Raw genomic sequence first — 13981 nt, forward strand, 5'->3', positions numbered from 1 at the left:
AAGCCAGGCTATTGAACTCAGCTGACAGAAACACCCCTTCACAACAGCATTTATTTGTTTATCAAACTCAGTGATGAATCAAGATGACACCAAGATTTTTAGTATGTGACTGGAAGTTTTCTGAATGAGGCCCTAATTGTTCTCTGAGATCATGTACAGTGACCAAAACTCATTACCTCTGTCTTGTTTTCATTAATCTGGACGAAAGTCATTGCTGTCCTGTTCTTAATATCCTCCAGACAGTTAGAAAGGGCCACCAGAGAGCAGCAGTCACCAGGTTTTAATGGCAGATAGAGCTGCGTATCACCAGCATAGCAATGATATTTTACATAATAACGTTCACAAATAGAGCCCAAAGGAAGCATGTATAGAGGGAATATGAGAGGGCCTGTATCACAGGACTGGATATGTTTACAAATAAGGCCATAGTACTGAAGGGGTGTGGCCATCCCACACAGTGACAAGCCCATTCATTCACCTCATCTAGGCCTTTTTTTTTCCAACAATATCTTTATTAAAATTTTAAAAATACAGAAATTACAGAAGTTTGAGTGCTTCCACATCGAAAGGAGCATCCAAGGCAACTAAATTATTGTATAACAATCAATCAACCTTCCTTGCAAATCAGACATTTAAAAGATGATAGAAAAATATTTAGGTGGAAGTACAAAATATGACCTGTAAATAATAACTTAATCAAATAAAAGAAAAACACAAAGCCCAAAAAAACCCCCAAAAACATAAAAAATAAATAAATAAATAAATAAATAAATAAATAAATAAAAAACCCCAACAACAAATAAGTTTCTCTATTTTCCAAGGGTTGCTCAACTCCACCTCAATTGTACTGTTCTGTATTGTTCAAAATTACAAACTCAAATTTTTTTAGTTTAGGAAGCTGCAGAGGGCCGACATCAATTACATCTCATCTGCCTCATTCACAATACTACTAAGATCCACATTTTCCATATATTGCATAAAGGGACCCCAAATGTTTTGAAAAAGTGACAGTTTTCCCTTGACAATGTAAGTAATTTTCTCCATAGGTAAAGTTGTGGACAGTTCCTTTATCCAGTTAATGAGTTTTGGTTTACTGGTCTTCCTCCATGAGAGTGCTATGACTCTTTTTGCTAATAGTAGACATAAGTCCATGGCGGTAATTATCTTTCTAGACATAAGATGTCCATCAGGATATAAACCTAAAATAAATAGTTTAGGGTCAAGATCTAATTGTATACCCAATATAGTATCCAGAGCTTGTTTGATCTCTTTCCAAAACAATTGTACTTTATTGCATTCCCAGATACAGTGGAAGAATGTCCCTTTCTCCTCTCCACACCTGAAACACAAGTCTGGGCTATCACCATTATACTTATTAAGCTTTTCTGGAGTCACATATGTCCTCATTAGCCAATTATATTGCAGTACTTTAAGACGGGTACTGGTAGTTTGTGTTTGTGCTTCAGCACATGCCTCCTCCCAGTCTTCGGAGGATAAGTCCTCCTGTAAGTCTTCCCTCCAGGCATTAAGTTTCCCTAAAGAAGATTCAGGGGAACCCTCTACTAATATATTATATAGTTTGGAGATTATTCCCTTTCCAAAGCAATCTTTTTTCATTTCTGTTTCCAATGTGGATAACGGAGGGATTGACAAGCATTGATTTTGAGATAATCCAATAAAGTTTCTCATTTGTAGATATTTAAATCGATGTTTGCATGGAATATCATACTTGGCAATCAACTCCTCAAATGACATCAAAGTCTCATCCTCTGATCCCATGAGGTCCCCTATTGTCTTTAAACCTTTGTCAGCCCACTTCCTAAAACCAGGGTCTGCTCTGCCTGGAGGGAAAAAATGATTACCCCATATTGGGCTGAAGCGTGCGAGAGAGGTGGATTCACCCAGATATTTCTTAACCTGATACCAGATTATAATCATATTTCTGACTATAGGATTTTTTGTCTTTTTTTTCAACATTTTGACTTTTGCTGAATATAGGTATTGGGGAAGGGGAAGAGGTACCGAGCAGTTTTCAATATTCATCCAAGGCGGGAGGGATTTATCTGTAAAATAATACATCATAGTCCTCAATTGAGCTGCCCAATAGTACCAAAGTGGATTGGGACATTTGAGGCCTCCTCTTTCATACGGTAAGTACAAGAGTGATAAACGCAGCCTCGGTCGTCTATTATTCCACAAAAAACGTACAAACATTTTTTTCAGGTGTGAGAATAAATTAGCAGGAGGTGACAATGGAATGTTCTGGAACAAGTACAGAAGTTTGGGCATTATGTTTAGTTTAAGAACATTAATTCTTGCTATAAGTGACAAGGGCAAGGGTTTCCATCTATCTACAGATGAGATGATGGATTTATCATAGGGGTGTAGTTAGCTCCAACAATGTCTCTCAAACATGGCACTATCCTAATCCCGAGATAGGTAAAACAGTCTACCATTTTGAATTGGAAGGAATTTCCGGCACTTCTTCTCTCTTCTGAGCTAAGTATCATTAATGAAGATTTTTCTTTGTTCACTTTATATCCTGATATCCGTCCAAATGTGTGTAATAAATCCAACAAGGCTGGGATAGAATCTTTCAGTTTTTCCAAAAAAAGGATGACATCATCTGCAAATAAAGCAATTCTATGTTCCTGTTGATTTACTGATAAACCAGTTATGTTTTTATGAGACCGCACCGCAATGGCAAACGGTTCAATTGCTAAAATAAACAATAAGGGGGACAAAGGGCACCCTTGCCTGCATCCCCGTTTAATTTCAAATGGTTTAGATATAATTCCATTTGTCAGTATTTCAGCATATGGTTCATTATATAGAAGTCTAATCCACCGACAGAAATTATCCCCACAGCCAAATCTTTTTAATATTTCAAATAAGTAGGGCCACTCAACTCTATCAAAGGCCTTTTTGGCATCCAGTGATAGTAAAGCATTGTCTGTTTTTCCTTCCTGATTATGAAGAATATCCAACACTCGTCTCACATTATGAAATCCCTGTCTACCTGCAATAAACCCATTCTGGTCACAGGGAATTAGATCAGGTAAGAATCTCTCCAGTCTTCGAGCCAAAATTTTACAAAGTATCTTTAAATCCACATTAAGAAGACTTATTGGTCTTAGGTTTCCACATTTATTGCACGGTTTACCTGGTTTGGGTAGTAAAGTTATCAGAGCTCCTCTTAATGAAGCCGGAAGGATTCCCTTCTCAAATGAATCCGCGAACATGTCAAAAAGAGGGGACAGCAATTTAGTTTTAAATTTCCTATAAATTTCTGTCGGCAGCCCATCTGGGCCTGGGGTTTTACCTGTTTTCAAATGATCTATTGCTATAGATATTTCCTCCTTTGTTATAGGTGTATTAAGGTCTGCACTTATTAGTTCTGAAATGCTAGGTATCTGAAGGGTATCTAAGAAGAGATTTTGCTCTTGTCCCATATGTGTTATGTCTGAGCTGTATAGTTTTTCATAAAAAAAAAACTTAAAAGTTTCATTAATTCCTAGAGGGTCAACAATGATCTGTCCACCACTGTTTACAACTGAAGTAATGTTTTTCTCATTTTGTAATTGTCGGAGGCGCCAGGCTAATAATTTCCCGGGCTTTTCCCCTTGGTCATAGAATGATTGTTTAAGACGCAAAAGATGTGAGGCTGCTTTAGAAGCAGAAAGTTCGTTATACTGTGTTCTTAGTATAAAAGCTTTGATGGACTCTTGGACAAAAGGTTTGAAAGTATTCTCCCTCAAGCAGCTCAATCTCCGCCTCCAACTTTTTTGTTTTCTTATAAGTTTGGTTTGCTCTATAACTTGTAAAACTAATAATCTGACCTCTTACGTAGGCCTTAAATGCTTCCCACCTTGTGCAGGGTGACGTTTAATCCGTATTAGTTTCAAAATAAATATTTATTTGATTGTCTATTTTTGTTTAAATCTCCATCTAGGGGGATCTCTTTTTAGTCTTAAACCTTCATATATTAATGAGTTTGGCGAATGGTCAGATATTAAAATGCTATCGTAGTGACAATCCTTTATTTTGTACCTCATATTGCCAGAAACTAAAAAAAAAAAAAAAAAAAAAAGGGTATTTGAGTAGCAGGAGTATTTTAAAGACCTTGGGGTTCATATCCCTCCAAATATCCCTCAGATCAAGTTCTTTCATAAAATGTTGAATAGTTTGTCTACTTTTAGGATGCGAGAAATCAATACCTGAGCTCCTATCCAATTCTGGATTCAATGTACAATTAAAATCCCCTCCTATAATAAAGCTACCAGACAGAGATGATGCTGTCAAAAAAAGATTATGAAAAAACTTTGGGTCGTCAATGTTTGGAGCATAGATATTTATCAGGATTATTTTTTTCCGTAATAAGTGTGCCCTGTAAAATAATATATCTCCCCGCCTTGTCTTTAATAACCCTTGTCACATGGAATGGTATAGATTTGTGGATCAAAATCATAACACCTCTTGCCTGAGAGGTGAAGGGTGCAGAATATATACTGCCCTGCCACCTCCTCCTAATCTTCGCCTCTTGACTAGACAACAGGTGTGTTTCCTGAAGTAGCATGATATCAGAGTGCATAGATTTCACCCTAGTCATTACTTGTTTACCTTCTCCAGTTTTTGTAGTCCTCTGCAGTTCCAAGAAGAAATTTTTATTCTTATTCCACCAGACATAACACACAGCACTAAATGAGCTTCCCAACACATTTGAAATATTAAAGGATAGAGAAACAAATAACATCTGAATGTCAAAAACTACACCCACAACAATAAGTATTGAACATACCCCTTTAACTTGAACTTTGGTACCCATTTCCCTCCCCCTATATATACTGGTACCTGTCTAACAGCTAAAGGTTGTTCCACCCAAAAGTGAGGATCAACCGACTATGCCTAAACACCTTTCCCCCCTACCCCACCCCGCTACATAAACAGAAAAACTCGTTATTGGATACATTAAGAAAATTAGGCTACTAATAGTAGCTGTAAGCCTCTGGACCGATAAACAAATATAACAAATTGGCCTTTCTCTTTCACTCTTCTTTTAAAACTTAAAGCTCAGTATTATTCCTTCATGCCAACACACAGCATGTCAATGAGTACATTCTCAACCCAGTCCACTTCTGACCTCAGAGCCTTCACAAAATTCTCCGCTTCACCTGGCTGGTTAAAGATGCGAGACTTTCCGTTGTATGTCACTATCAGTCGCGCGGGAGGAATCATGCCGTACCGGATCCCCATGGAGCGAAGCTGTTGTCTCACGGCGTTAAACTCTTTCTGTTTTCTGTGTACACCAGTCGCCAGGTCCTCATAAAATCTCACCGGACGGTTCTTGAAAAGAATCTGTCCCTTTGCCCTGGCAGCTCTTATCACGGTCATTTTATCCTTGTAATTTAGGAACTTCATGATCATTGTCCTCGGTGCAGCGGTGTTTGACGTATTCTTCTGGCCGATCCGATGAGCTCTCTCCAGCGTCAGAGCGGTATGTAGCGGTGCCAAGTTCAGAGCCTCCGGCAGCCAGTTTTCCAAGAAGACGCACGCGTCCTCTCCTTCCGCGCCCTCGGGCAGGTTAACAAGTCTCAAGTTAGAACGTCGCGATCTGGCCTCCAGATCCAGCACTTTGTCTTCGAGATCTTTGTTGTTATTTTCAAGAGTCCGTGCCTTTGCTTCCAAGGTGGTGATACTATCTTCTGCTGCAGATATCCGGGCCTCCGCCTCACCGACCCGCTTAGCACACTCATTAACATCCTTCCTCACAGTCTCTATTGCTGACAAAATACCGTCCAGTTTGGAGGAAAAATCCGATTTCAAGTTTGCAATAGCCGCCAGTACTGCGTCTAAGCTTTCGACCGTCTTTCCCCTCTCATTTGGCTTGTCAATTTTCTCCTCCATCACCTGACAGGTGTTGGTATTATTCTCGCTATCTTCACCACTAACATTAGCTTCACAGCTAGCCTCGGAGCTCGACTTAGAAGTGAAGTTAGACAATTTCGACTGAGTCGGTCTACTAATGTTTTTACCAAGTTTCTTTTGCGAGAGAGGCATCACTACTGGTCTTGTTCAACGTCCAATAAACGAGTATTATTCAGGATTTTACAGAAACATAGCGGAGCAGAAGTGGGCACGTCTTCTCAGCAAGCCGCCATTACCGGAAACCCTCATCTAGGCCTTTTACTAGGGATTTAAGGTCCTGGTTTTCCTCTCAGACCCTAGAACACACTGCCAGGCTCAGATTCCCGATCCCACATCCTGCTGAAGCCCTTCCCAAGATCAGACACTAGTTTTGTTTTCCTTGTTCTTATAGTAAAATGATGGTCTTTGACTTTTATACATCATCACTGTTCTGTTAATTACACATGACCTAATCTAAGTATTACACAAACCAAGCATAATTACTTAGAGATGTCATAAGATGGAAAATCCTTATTCAGTTAATTATTTTCCCCACAGGTGCTGACAGTGTGTCTACAGTGAAATGGGCCTGTGTACAGAAAGGATGATCTGTAACAATCCCATGTTCCTATGGTGACAGATATAAAACTCATGTGAAATACTGGTGCAGAGGGTATAATGTGAGGTCATGTACTCCCATAGTACACACTGACTCTCCACTGGAGGGTAAAGTGTGAGTCAGAGATGATCCTGACCAGCGAGTCTTCACTGTGACCATCAACAATCTGACAGCTGTAGGAATTATTAGCTCAGGTATATTTTAATATCTCCACCAATATGTTTTGAAATTAATTAACTTTTAATTAATTATTATTTGATGCTGATTAGTAACCAATTGTTATGCCGAATGGTCGGCTCCTCCAAACTCAAATGCGAATCCCAGTGAGTCTGTTAATGTGAGACTTAAATGGGATTCATTAATAACCCGTATCGCTTAATAACCTGGGTTAGTAGGCTCGTCCAGCGAGCTGGGTCACCAGGTAATGTAAACGATCGGTAGCGAAGCTCCCCTCACGGCCAATGAGAGAGAGTCTCGCGATATTTCAGGCGAGTTTGAGGTTTCAGAGCGTAGTAGCCAGATCGCAGAGGCAGGGACTATTGTGAGCACTCAATGACGGAGGCTGAAGTTGTGTAAAAAGACATACATTTATTCCTACAACTAACATAAGACAGACATTATACCTAACAAACAATAAACATGAAATAACGGAAAAGACACAAACGATGTAATCATGAAAATGCAGTGACCAGATTTAAAATGATTAACCTAAAAAGGGAAAAACTGTTCTGCAAAGCAAGCAGTTTGTAGGAATATAAACCTAAAGAAATATAGCAGGTGAAAAGGACAGTTTAGGTTGTTAGAAAGGAAAGGAAGTTGGTTTACTTGGATGCAGGAAAGAGGGAGGTCTTTGCAGTTGGTTGCAGTGGCTGATGAGCTGATGGGTGATGGCTCTCAGGGAGGCGCGGTTTTTGCAGCGGTTGTTGGAGTGGAGTCCCGTACTGGTGCAGAGGGTATAATGTGAAGTCATGTACTCCCATAGTACACACTGACTCTCCACAGGAGGGTAAAGTGTGAGTCAGAGATGATCCTGACCAGCGAGTCTTCACTGTGACCATCAACAATCTGACAGCTGAGGATTCCGATCGGTACTGGTGTGGTGTGAAGTACAGTGGAGCCTCTCTGATCAGGTTAATCTGTCAGTCACTGATGGTAAGATGTCTGTACTGCGGACTGTAGCCAATGAGATGCACAGTATGTAACATGTCACTGAGTCAAAAAGGAAGGACCTTAACACAAACACTGATGGAAAAATGTTTTAATATTTTAAAAATCTGCATTTTAATTTAATTCAATATGATAAACGAGACTTGGAAGAAGTAACAGTGTCAGCTAAATCGGGCGACTTCATGAGGTTAAATATGATAAGCAATATGTTAAAAAATGTCAGGGGTTGGCCAAACATTTACATACAGTATGTATGTTGTAATGGGCTGATATTCATAAACATTTCATTGCTGTGGAAATCGTTGAGTGTTTTACCTGTGTGTTGAAGACCTCCAGGGCTGTCAGTGGACAAACAGGAGGTGACGGGTGTGGATGGAGACAGTGTCAGTGTTACTATGGAAACAACAAAAGACAAAGGATGTGGTGTAAGATTGGGGGCTCCTGTGCTTCAGAGAGATCAGTGAGTTTGCATGGGAGGCCTGTCCTGATCAGGGATGACACAGAAAATAAAACCTTCATTGTGACAATGAAGAGGAAGAGGAAGGACACTGGAGAGGAAGGACACTGGCTGGTATTGGTGGCTGGTTGTGGAATCCTGCAGATTCCAGTTCATATTACTGTTAAACATAAGTAATTGATTTAAATCTGCCTGTGAATTATTTATGCTTGAATATAAATAGATACATACTAATCAACCCAGCAGTTTCACTCACGAAGGGGTTTGTGCTTCTTTGTGGGGATAATCCCCTATTTATCAGCTGTTGTGAAACAGAGTTATTTATTGGGATTATTGTTTCAATGATAGTGGCACGGTGGTCCAGTAGGCGGCGCTGTTGCTTCACGCCTCCATGTTTAGGGGTTTGAATCTGGCTTCTGCTCTGTCTGTGTGGAGTTTGCATGTTCTCCACATGCTGTGTGGGTTTCCTCCAACAATCCAAAAACGCACAGTCAGGCTAATTGGTGTCTTTAATATTGAATGTGTGTCTTCTAGTTTATGATCAGTCTGTAATATGACAAAAATCACAGCATTTTCCACAGACATACAGCCAGTCACTTGTTATGTATACAAATCCAGACAAATCCATGTAGCTTGCAACATAATTCAGGCATTTTTTCATCTTTGTGAGGATGAATTGTTACTAATGGTGTGCAGACTGACTAACATGTCTGTAGGTGGTTTTTCATTGCAGCGTAGACCAGTGTTACAGTTGTACTCTGTAATATCTGTTCCAGTGCTGCATCCATCCATTGTCTGAAACTGCTTGTCTAACTCAGGGTCCCTATGGGCGCAAGGCAGGGAACGTCCCATGACAGGGTGCCAACCCATTGCAGGACACGCTCACACTCCATTCCCTCGCACAAGCACACCTACCGGCAATTTGACAACTCCAATTAGCCTCAGCATGTTTTTGGACTGTGGGGGGAAATCAGAGTCCCTGGAGGAAACCCCACAATGACACAGGGGGAGCATGCAAACTCCATACACACGGAATTCCAGCGAAGACTTGAGTACACGTGCCAGAGGAGTGAGGCGACAGTGCAAACCACTGCACCACCATGCCACCCTGATACAATAGATACATTAAAATATGTTAATAAAATCATTTATCTCACCTGTTCACTATCAGTGCCCTGGGATGTGAACACTAATTCATTGTTCTCCATCTAATCATTTTCTCTGTAGAATATCTTTCATAATTTATATTTCAGTTTCAAGAGTGACCTTTTCTTAGTCTTACTTACTTCAGTCAGAATAGATTCACTGTTTTGCTCTTCAAGTTTAAATGTGATATGTGTGACTGACAGACACACTGGTGTATTATATGTCTCACAGGTGGGAGCAGGTTCTGGATGCTGTACTGAAAGCTGGGACTGGTGTGTTTTACCTGATTTGCACTATCATCACCATTCAGCTGCACTGGACCTCCTGTAGAAAGCTGGAACCAATCAGAGAGAAGCAGAGGGTCTCCCTGGATCAGAGGAAGCTGGCAGAGGAGATGACCTTCGTGGAGTAGAATGAGTCAGACGAGCTGTAAAATAAACGGTTATGCTAACTGCAGTGAGGCCTCTCTCACTCGGCCCTGCTCAGTCTGTACAGTCATAGCATGAGAGTCAGTTAAACACAGAGGGGATGATTATCTGCTGGCAACCTGTACAACCACGTATTGGCCACTTATTCACAAGTGCTTTGCTGCCACCTGCTGGTTAATGTTTAATAATCGTTATCTTGTGAAGGTAAGACTGGTTTTTATTAAATTGTCTCTTGATTCTGAAAAAATATGGTACTATGCAAAAGTCTTGGGCCATCAAAGAAAACGTTTAATGCTATTTAATTGGGTTGTGTATATTTGCTCAGAACAAAAACACAATTATCATAAAAATATATGCAAATTAAAAGTGACACAATAAAAACTAACAAGAATTTCTTCTTTTCTCCATAAAGTTACTGATGCCTTGTTGGATCGCTAGATGAACCACGCTTTGGATCCTAAACCTCTCCTCAGGGGCACCCCAGCCATTCCATGTATTTGTTAAATTCTGCCACCAGCTCACTTAATTAATTAATTTAATTAAACAAATGTGTCATGCCCGGCTCGTCCGCTCCTCCTGTGTGCCACGCCCCCTGATTACCCACGTGTTTTCTCCCGATTGTACCCAGCTGTATCTAGTTAATTTGCTCAGTCCTGTGTATTTCAGTCCGTGTCTTACCCGAGTCCTTTGTCCGTCATTGATGTCAGTTGATGTTCGTGCCCTCGTCCCTGAGATTAAACCCCTCGTTTGCCCTGATTCTCGGCTGTCTGCCTGCTTCTTACCCGCCTGCCCGCGATCGCTGCCGTCTCCCGTGACAAAATGTTAATGATGCATTGATTAGCCATAGGAGTTGTGTTATAAAAAGATATAGGTCTATTGGATGGTTGGTGCAAATGTTTTACTAACTTTAGAAGAGATTTTGAAATGACTGGGCTGCCACACTTTCACGGACAAAATATTATAATTCTAGACCAAGATGAAGATCATTTGAACATCATTTTCTTCGACAGCCCAAGACTTTTGTACAGTTTTGTATGTGTCTTTTATACTGGTCATAATTTGTTTGAATACATGATTAATAAATTGATACTTTACAAAACATTTCATATTTTTCTGAAATTGGTAATTATTAAAAATAAATTTCACAAACTTAAATGGTTTGGCTGCGATGGGCTGGCCCCCCATCCAGGGTTGTTCCCGTGCCCATTGCTTCCGGGATAGGCTCCGGACCCCCCACGACCCAGTAGGATAAGCGGTTTGGAAAATGGATGGATGGATGGATGGATAAATGGTTTGGAGTTTTTAGGTCACCCCTCCACGTCAGAGCCCACCAATCAGGGACTCTTTAAAAGAGTGATGTAATCGGGAACGCCCACTTTTCAATCTGCGGTACAAATACACCAGCTTGTCTCTGCTAACAACAGCCTGTGCATATCAGTTAAGGAGGAAACAGTACCACATACATATTGGCCAAAATCAAATGAAAATGTAACACACGAAAACAGGACCGCCCACTTATCACTCTGCGTAAAATCACACCAGCTTGTCTCAGCTGACAGCAGCCTCACATATCAGCTAAGGAGGAAGACGGCATATCAAAAGTAAAAAGAAAGACACCATCAAATGAAAATATCCCTGTGTGATCTATTGGTTTCTGCTTTCACTCCCATTAAATGACAGTAAGTCTAGTTGGTGTCCGTGGTGCTGAAAACCTGGATCAGTAAATTCCAAATGAAACTTCTTTACCTGATTTAACTGTAACTCACTTATTTTGTTGGCAATGATGCTTTGTTGAGTCTAGAAAGGCGCAAAGTGGGTTTCAGATAAATTAAATGAAGTAGTTTTGCTTAAAAACCAAAAAGCTTTGAACAATCAGTTCAGCTTTGGACTGTAGTGCTTCACAAAAGTAAAATCCATCCAGTTAAATCTCTTTATCCCCAAGTCAAGAAGATATCAAATGCAGAAGCACATTGTGGGAGATACAAGGTGCAGACACATTAAAAGCACTTTTTTGTGTGAACATTATAAAACAGATTGATACACATTAAGCAGTTTGTAACTTTACATCCAGACCTACATCAGTCAGAAAAAGCAGGCGATGACCAGCCCATCCAGCAGCTTCATCTCTGATTGTACAGAATCCCTTGTCAGCGTAACTTCTGAAGTCATGACTAAACTAATTTCCAGCTCTGCCTTCAGTTTCATCTGTTAAATTAAATTAGGAACTAAACTAAACTAGGAGGGAAATATAGTCAAATTACTTAAGTAGCCGAATTTTGTGTATCCACTAGAGGGCAGCCACACATAGATTCCCTTATGAATGGTTCTGATGCTTCCGGAAAGCACTGCACAAAGACCCAGGTATGCCAGTGAGGAACGGATAAAGAGCAGACGGATCCAAATACTAGCTGTAATATATAGTATTTTCAATGAATTTAAACAAATTAATATAACAGTGTCAGAGTGTCAGATCCATGTGACTTTTTATGATTGAAGAACTTTGAAAGCCTGAATATAACTGAGGAGGCCCACGGACCCCATTATGTGTGAAACATCATTGTGGTGCTGAGAGAAACACAGGACTGCTGATAAGACCCAGATGAAGTGAATTACCTGACTTTGCCCCCACCCATCCCCCCCCCCCAGGATACCCCCACCCCTGTCATACAGACACCTTCCTAACGGACCTCATGATTTGTGCTGATCCACACATATGAAAAGGACCTACTGCAGTGACATTTTAAAACTGTATAAAACATAATAAAGACTGAAACAAAGGCCTGAGGTCAGACCCTCTGTATGTAGCACACAGTGTTTCTGCAGAGTCTCACACTCACATCCTGTATGACGACTTTTCTGCTTTTCAGAATAAGTCTGATTTCACTGCTCTTTGCTCATTTGCAATATGAGGAAGTAACAGTTTAGAAAAGAACTAGACTTATTTGATTAATTTGTTTGTAGTTTAAATTCTGTGAGCATGAATGATTCACTGTGAAGACCAGCTATCAATAATTTTGCTATGAAATCATGTTTCTAAAATGATAAGATTCTAGATGAAATCAAAATATTTATTCCTGGTAAGAGCAGGACAACAGCAGCATCAAACTGTTTTCCTTTTTACAGACAAGAAATAGACAGGAAATGCATCAGTGCACAAACAGTTTATGAAAATCAAAGATAGATGGATGATTTTTAAACATTTAAAACCCACAAAAAGGGAGGCAGTGAGGTTAAGGAGAGTCAGGAAGTCAGTGTCAGTCTCCACAGATCTGAGGTCAGCGATACACACATAAGGCTCCTCTGATGCTCCTTTTCATCCTCTTCTTCACTGATGGGCCTCCAGGTGAGGATCACTTACTCTGGGACTCCACCATTCAGCGTAGTTAAGATGAAGATACATTTTGCACAATATACTTACTACATCTGTTTGTTTATATTCATATTGTTCCATGAAGTTTGATCACTTCCCGATTATAGTCTGTGGTGGTAGCATGTTGACCGACTGATTTTAGAATTGACTGCAGTCTTCTTTGTGTCCACTATGTGGCAGCAGTATAAAGGAAATATCTTATTCTGTCACAGCTGCTGGTGTGTGTAAAAATTCACATACTCTGATAACAAGTAATTCTGCCTCCAACTGTTTGTCAGGGACCTGGGCAGGAATGAATTACATGCCGACTGTACATACAACAGAGATAGGCTCCTGGGAGAACTTTGCCAGAAGTTGAAACACGACTTTAAGAATGACACTGATACAGAGTACTCAGCTGTTTGGTTGAAACTAAATCTTGGTCTGGATTTTTACATTCTGGACCTGAACTACCCACTGCTGCACTGACCCCCACCTTCTTCTTTTTTTTCCCTTTGTCCTGTCCGGCAGCTTTAGCAGAATCATGGTCTGAATGCACTGCTGTGACAAATATGTTTGCTTTACCATGAGGGGTTCTATAAACTCAGTATAGGCCTCTCATGTTGATCGATTTCATTTTTTAAATTTAAAAAATTTATTTATTTCATTTTTAGGCGGCATGGTGATGCAGTGGGTGAGCTGGCCGAAGAGGATGGACAGATTAGGAGGGAAAAAAAGAAGGAAAAAGAAGAAAGGAGCAAGTGAGATGAAATGAAAGTTTTTAGCGGGTGTCTCTAACTTTGCTCTGCCATTGCATGCACACCACTTCCAGGGCCAGCCTTGCTCTCACGCTGATATACTGTCAGATTATGCACATCTTATATGTTGTTTTAACCCTTAGCGTATTAGTA

The 13981-nt window shown here is 40.3% G+C and overlaps 1 long non-coding RNA gene across 1 annotated transcript; it reads right to left on the reverse strand.

The window, feature by feature from the left end:
- Positions 1-7121: 7121 nt before the first annotated feature.
- Positions 7122-9592, reverse strand: LOC125727152 (uncharacterized). The gene is made up of 3 exons (XR_007388572.1): positions 9577-9592; positions 8006-8083; positions 7122-7696 (listed from the first exon to the last, which is right to left on the reverse strand). It is a non-coding gene; the product is annotated as an uncharacterized LOC125727152 (long non-coding RNA).
- Positions 9593-13981: the final 4389 nt, after the last annotated feature.

The sequence above is a fragment of the Brienomyrus brachyistius genome, unplaced genomic scaffold, assembly GCF_023856365.1.
Source record: "Brienomyrus brachyistius isolate T26 unplaced genomic scaffold, BBRACH_0.4 scaffold88, whole genome shotgun sequence".
NCBI lineage: Eukaryota > Metazoa > Chordata > Actinopteri > Osteoglossiformes > Mormyridae > Brienomyrus > Brienomyrus brachyistius.